Raw genomic sequence first — 7,318 nt, 5'->3', positions numbered from 1 at the left:
CTCAAATTTTTTTGAAACTGATTACATCAAAGTTTTTAAGTACATCTACCTCATATTAATTTTAGAGAATCTTCTTTAAGTAGCCTTAACCAGCTCATTCTAAGGCAAACTTAATTTTTTAAGTTATAGAAACAGTGTTGATTAAGTCATTTGTACTAGGTATTTGGGTTTCACCCTACTAGTTAAAATAAGCATTGATAACTTAAAAAATGTTAATACCTTAATACAAAGTATTTATTTCTTACTAACAAAGTGTTTACAGTAACTTAAAAAGTTATATAAACTGAGCTATAATTAAAACCTGTATTTAATTACAACTAAAAATTACACTATTGTGCACTTAAATTTTTGGAAACCGATTCCATAAAATTTATTGAGTAACTTTAACTCAAAGTTTCTAACTTAATACTTTCTAAAATTAAATAAACAGGTTAAGACAGACAATTTAACCGCAAGTTACTTCTTTATTAAGTAACCATAAAACATGATGCAAACATTAGCCATAAAATTGTTTTGAAATGGAAATTCAATCAACTCTTCAAAAACAGTTGAAAGGCTGTAAAAATCACCAAAATCATGGAACTAATAAAAATGGGCAATATGCATAAAAAACTCTATTACATTTAACTTCAGACACTTTCCCAGTACGAGCAGCTTTCTTTCTGAACAAGTTCTGAAGATGGGGAGAATGTCGATCCAAAGGAGAATAGAAGTGGTTCTTCAGGTTCATGTTCGTAATTCTGTGAAACTCAGCTCAGATCTGCAGAAATATATATCAGTGCTTCAGTCAGTGCTTAAGTATGTGTTTATCGGCTGTCTGTGGCCCTGTAAGAAAAACAGTTTAACATTTTGAACTATGATTTGATTGATAATATGCAGTTTTCACATGTAAATCTGAGTAAATTTGACCCAGTTATCGCTGACAAAGATACATAAAGGACATAGTACATATGCTAAAACAGGTATGGAAATGAAAATCTATTCACCTGTGACTCTATTTTGAGGGCAGGCCACCGTTCCAGGATCTCGGCAACAGGTAGGTCATCATTGACAACCTCTTTGCCCCGCAGGGCAAAGGTGTAGTGATGTGTCGTTTGCGAACGAAACGGCTCTTAGAGCCGGATCTTTCAAGTGACCGACGGGAGCCGGCTCCTTATTGGGAGCCGCGCTGGGAGCCGTGTTGTTTTGTTTTTTTTTTCTCTCGCACCCTCTCTCTCTCACCCACGCTCTCTCACTTTTTTCACTTCAAGCCAGACGTGATTGGTCAATACGTGTTTGCGCTGAGCAGAGCGGGGGAGGGGCGGCAGTTCCACTCACAGATGCAGCAGCGGTAGATCAGGAACAGAGCAGGAGGGACAGAGAGAAAGAGAGCCAGGGGCAACGAAACCAGACATCGACAGAAAGGTAAAGAAAATGAGTGACACCAGGAAAAGGAGTAAAATCTGGAACCATTTCAATTTGATATCAAGTTGATAATACAAAGGCAGAGTGTAGAGTCTGCAAGAAAAGAATATCCTACAGAGCCGGCTCCACAAACAACCTCCACAGGCATCTGAGAACTGTCCACCCATCAGTGCAATGGGTTGAATGTGGTATTAATGAAGGTGCCAGTGTGTCTACTGTTGCTGCTGCTGCAGTATCTACAGCATCATGTACTATGCCACCACAACCACCAAAACCTCCGATCCAGAGCTCTATGACACAGTTTTTGCAGAAGTCTGTGACCACAGCAAGACAGAACTCAATTGATGAAGAACTGGCAGAAATGATTACCCTTGATTTTCAACCATTTTCAGTTGTGGATGATAAAGGATCCAAGAAGTTTGTTCATGCACTAAATCCAATGTATGCAATTCCAAGCAGGAAAACACTTTCCCAAAAAATCATCCCAGGCCTGTATGACACAGAACATACATTACTGCAAGAGAGGGTTAAAAAAGCCACAGCAGTCTGTCTAATAACTGACAGCTGGACATCCCAAACCAATACATCCTTCTTGTCAGTTACGTGTCACTTTATTGAAAAATGTAAAATGGTGTTCTGTCTTCTGGATTGTTTTGAGTTCAGCGACAGACACACTGCTGAGAACTTAGCAGAAGAGCTGCTCAAAGTGGCAAAAGAGTGGGATGTGGAAAACAAAGTGGTTTGCTGTGTTTTGTGTTGTTTCACTTTAAATTTGTTTAAAAGGAAAAAGCTGAATATTGAAATAGTTGAAAATTGAGTTGTAAATAGTTGTTCTTTGTATTTTATAATTTATTTGTTTTACATTTTGTGGAGTCGGCTGCACAGTAGTGTAGTGGTTAGCACTTTCGCCTTGCAGCAAGAAGATCCCAGTTGGAATCCCGGGGTGGGCCTGGGATCTTTCTGCATGGAGTTTGCATGTTCTCCCTGTGCATGCATGGGTTTTCTCCGGGTACTCCGGCTTCCTCCCACAGTTCAAAAATATGCTGAGGTTAATTGGTCACTCTAAATTGCCCATAGGTGTGAATGTGAGTGTGATTGTGTGTCTGTATATGTAGCCCTGTGACAGACTGGTGACCTGTCCAGGGTGTCCCCAGCCCAAGTCAGCTGGGATAGGTTCCAGCACCCCCCCGCAACCTTAGTGAGGATAAAGCGGTGTATAGAGAATGGATGGATTTTTGTGGAGTGAATAAAAAAAGCATATATATATATATATATATATATATATATATATATATATATGTAATAAACATATATAAATTTAAAAAACACAATCTTTTACATTAGTAATTCATTTTGTGCATAATTTTGTATTGTTGTTGATAATAAATTAATTAAAGCAACAAAACAACCCGAAGAGCCGTTTGGGAGCCAAAAGAGCCGGCTCGCTAAAAAGAGCCGGATTTCCCATCACTACAAAGGTGGTCTGCATTAACTTTGTAATATGGACAAGATTTTTGTCACTCATTTTCACTTCATCCACAATTTATAGTCTCAGTTGCTTGAGGCTTGCAGCATCTTCACCCCTTGGGTAATTGGGGAGGAAGTTCACTTCTGCCTTCTTGGGTCTTTTGATGTTACTGTGAGGAGATTGTTTCTCTGGGTTGTTTCTACTTCTCTTCCCTGAATTTACAGCTACCTCCTGAAGTCCAGCCCGACTTAACTTAGTGCGGTAGTTCCCCATTTTAAACTTCAGAATATTTACCACCCTGTCTGAGATCCTGGTTCTTTTAGACAAAGATGCTTAGTGACAAGAGCTTCTGCTACCACTGAAACTTCCCTGTCACTGGGGTATGCTTTATAGCTATGCATTTTGGCAGCAAGAGTCTCAATGATGTCATGCTTTGGCCCTCTAGATAACTTGAGAGTTTTCCCTGTTCTCACATATGTAGCATTCCCTTCACTGAGTATGAATTCTACCTCGTAGGAAAAAGTGGGCACTGGACAAACCTGAGTCCATCTCTCAGACCTTTCTGGAGTCATGGCATGGGGCAGTATTATTGTGTCATCTGACGCTACTGAGCTGTCATCATTTTCAAATCTTATAATTTTTACTACAGTCTTCTGTGGGCAACCCAGTCTCATGGCCAAATGTGAAATACCTACGTTTGTCCACAGAACAAAACGTAACAGTTTCACAATAAAGGTCTGAAAATTGTAAAATGTTTAAGTTTTTTCTCCCTATTATTTTCTATTGGCCTGACGACAGGTCACGTGACTGCTTGCTGCGGGCCTCTCAAAATGAAAACATGGTGGCATTTCCTTTCATTCTCGGTGGAAAATGCATTATTTCAAGACAGTTTGGACTTAAGAAAGCATTTTGGTGACATTTCTAGCGAAAAATATACTTTTTAATTTCACAATATTCGTTCAGTTCTTGTGTATGATCTTTGGTTTGTTTGTTATTACGATGAATCTTTCACGTCTCTGAACGGAATTGTTACACTGTTACGTTTTCCTCTGTTGCTATGGTGGTTGGTAAGGACTCTTCCATGGGCTCAACCAGATGGCATAGGCCTATATGTTATTGTATTTATTCGTTACATTGTGTCGTTATCTGAGCTCTTAACATATTTGTGTAGTTACTGACGATATCTATTGTTAACCTTTCCTGCTGTCCGCTTCCTGACTGTGGTCGGGAAAACACAGGCTCCACACTTGTTGCAGCGGTGGCACAAACACACGCAAAAGACAGAGGCCGTTTTGCCGAAGAGAGGGGCTCTTTATTAACTAACTGCACTGTTATCAGCAACATGCCATTGCTCACTACCTGCCCCGGTCGCCGTCTTAGTCGTCTCTCCTCTACATCTCTCATACACCTTCTACCTGCTCGCCCTGCTCATGCACCCGCAGCGCGGCTCGTGCACCCGCAGCGCGGCTCGTGCACCCGCAGCGCGGCTCGTGGTGGATGTGTTTATGCAGCCTATTAAATACTTTTTTCCCCATGAAATAAAGTACAATCCATACATCATGGTCCGGTGTTCATTGTTTGCTTTGTTCACTGACATAGTGCAATAAAGTTTGTTTTTTTTAAACCATCCAGTACCGTAATGAATATTGAATGAATATGGCATCTCGTTTACATCTCTTATTAAGGAGTGAGAAATTTACTGACGTTGATTTTTGATTCAAGACAAGCAGAGGACACACTGTGTGCCCCTTTAATGTCCAAAAGGCCAATTAAGGTCAAAATCTCACAGATTCTTTGACCAATTTGGACCAACCTGCACATCCTTGATATTGGGTCCTAAACCAATACTGGTGTATGTTTTCAGACCACCAGGACCTACAACGGCAAAATAGGAGCAAAAAAGGCACTGGAACAGGGGCCTTTTTTAAGATGGAAATGTAAAATGAATGAGAAACTGTGTGAGAACATCAATCAAAGTGCACCAAAGTGCATAAAGTCATAGAACAGGGTGTGCTGAATGCTCTGGGAGCAAGTCTGCAGTGAAAACACCTTTGAAGGGGTCAAGGGTCACTAAATCTGAAGACTTCAAATGAAGGAGACATTTTGTGCAACATATCAAGTATCATAAAATTCATTCCCAGTGGAATTCAAGTCTGATATTGTGTGGGACTATTCAGAGCAGTCACATGAAGCACTGTATCTGTTTTCAAGGGTCTAGCCCCATGGGAACCCGCGTTTTTCAGCAGTGAGGCCTACTAGTAGTGGTGAAGCCTGAGGCCTTCAAACGTAAAAAAAAAAAAATCCTGCTCGGTCATTTTTGGGTCTAGTGACACCAAATCGGACACACTCCTACGAGACCACCCCCTGACCTTGCATATTTTTTTTCAGAGTTAGCTCAAAAGGGGCCCGAGCACGGGACTGTTTCTCACTCGACGATTAACCCTTTAATGTACAAATGCTTCAAAATGGGCTAAAAAGGTCAAAATCTTACACATTCCTTAACCAATTTGGACCAAACTGCACAGGTTCTATATATAGAGACTAATGTGAACACTCATGCACGTTTGCAAACCTCCAGGGGCCCTGAAGAAGGAATGAGGGCCAAAAAGACATGTTTTTTCATAAATGTCCCTCTTTTGCTCTCATTTCTCTTCTGTAACACTCAGAGAGCTGAAACCTGGGATCTGGTACCTCTGAAACATGTAAAATCTAAATCCACTGGAACTGTTTTGCTAGCCCCTCCCAAACCGGAAGTAGCTCCAGGAACAACCTAGAGACCTGTGCTTCAAATCAATTGTTCACCAAGGCCACCTGAATCACCCCTAAAAGTTTCAGCTCATTTGATGCAAAAATTACTAATTTATGGGGCTTCAATGTCCAAAAATGTGACAGTTGTACCCTGCGCCAGGGGTCCCAGGAAGGTCATAGAGACACCAAACCACCACAGTTCAGCTCCAAATATAGGCTAGTATAATATAGTAAAAGATCAGCCCCAGGGTCCCAGTAGAAAAATCTGACTCAGTGTTCATGCTGGAAAATCAGGTCTTGTCAGACTCTTACACCCTGAGAGCCTTCTGCCAGTGGAATTAGACCCTCACCCTCATTTTTTACCCGAACTGGACGAAATCTTAACCACAAGTATTAGGGCCCCCCGTGAGTTGGTATATACAATATCAGCCTCCTACATAAACAGTGGGCCAGATGGTACCATGTTGAAGTTTGGAAATGTGCCCCTTTAATGTCCAAAAGGCTATTTAAGGTCAAAATCTCACAGATTCTTTGACCGATTTGGACCAACCTGCACATGCTTGATATTGGGTCCTAAACCAATACTGGTGTACGTTTTCAGACCACCAGGACCTACAACAGCAAAACAGGAGCAAAAAGGCTGGTGTAAACTTGGACATTTTAACGCAGGGATCCATAGAGATTGACCTGTTTTTGAAGCAGCTTCATGCAGACGTTTGACAAACTGTAATTTTCTGCATTTCCATGTTGCCTTTATTGTTCATTCAAAGAGTTTGCTGTTTGATTGCAGCACAATTTCCTTGCAGTCATTGTACAAGTGGAAAAGAATACTCCATCACTGAAAAATCTTTGTTTTATTCATCATAACATCTTAGTATTTAGTCATCATTTTATCATTAATTTTCTTTGGTGCACCTCACTGTGCTGCGCTGACTGACTCTGAAAAGAACACTTTGCCCACACACGAAACACATACTAATTAAAACCTTTCTACTTCACTGGTAGCAGATGAAAAACTGTAAAAAGCTTTAATCAAACTTGTACTTTTTTTCCATTTTGGGTCAAACACATATCAGGTATTGGTTGTAAACAGGTCTATTACAGTATGAGTGCTATTGCTTAAAGAACATGCTGCAATGGATGTTTTTGTCACATGGAGGTTGTTTGTCCGATGTGTGTTGCTACCATTGAACAGAAGACTCCTAACAAGCTAACTCTCTGAAAAAAAATATGCAAGGTCAAGGGGTGGTCTAGTAGGAGTGTATCTGATTTGGTGTCACTAGACCCAAAAATGACCGAGCAGGATTTTTTTTACATGTTTGAAGGCCTTAGGCTTCATCACTACTAGTCGGCCTCACTGCTGAAAAAAGCAGGTTCCCATGGGGCTAGACACTTGAAAACAGATACAGTGCTTCATGTGACTGCTCTGAATAGTCCCACACAATATCAGACTTGAATTCCACTGGGAATGACTTTTATGATACTTGATATGTTGCACAAAATGCCTCCTTCATTTGAAGTCTTCTTCCCCGAAGCTGTCAGGCTACTGAACAGGTCTCTGTATAGACTCTATTTTCATATCATCACCACCTCTGCCCCGCAAATACACATGCATGCACACATCCCCACATACACACACAAGCATACACACATTCATACACACACTGCACTACTGCATTAGGCTCTTTATTCATTTAC

General features: G+C 40.7%; 1 long non-coding RNA gene across 1 annotated transcript; it reads right to left on the bottom strand.

Moving 5' to 3' along the window:
• Positions 1 to 444: 444 nt before the first annotated feature.
• Positions 445 to 1,196, bottom strand: LOC127531256 (uncharacterized). The gene is made up of 2 exons (XR_007938205.1): positions 987 to 1,196; positions 445 to 760 (listed from the first exon to the last, which is right to left on the bottom strand). It is a non-coding gene; the product is annotated as an uncharacterized LOC127531256 (long non-coding RNA).
• Between the last annotated feature and the right edge of the window lie 6,122 nt (positions 1,197 to 7,318).

This window comes from Acanthochromis polyacanthus, chromosome 20, assembly GCF_021347895.1.
Source record: "Acanthochromis polyacanthus isolate Apoly-LR-REF ecotype Palm Island chromosome 20, KAUST_Apoly_ChrSc, whole genome shotgun sequence".
NCBI classification, from domain to species: Eukaryota; Metazoa; Chordata; class Actinopteri; family Pomacentridae; genus Acanthochromis; species Acanthochromis polyacanthus.
This window is presented reverse-complemented; position numbering and strand designations above follow the sequence as displayed.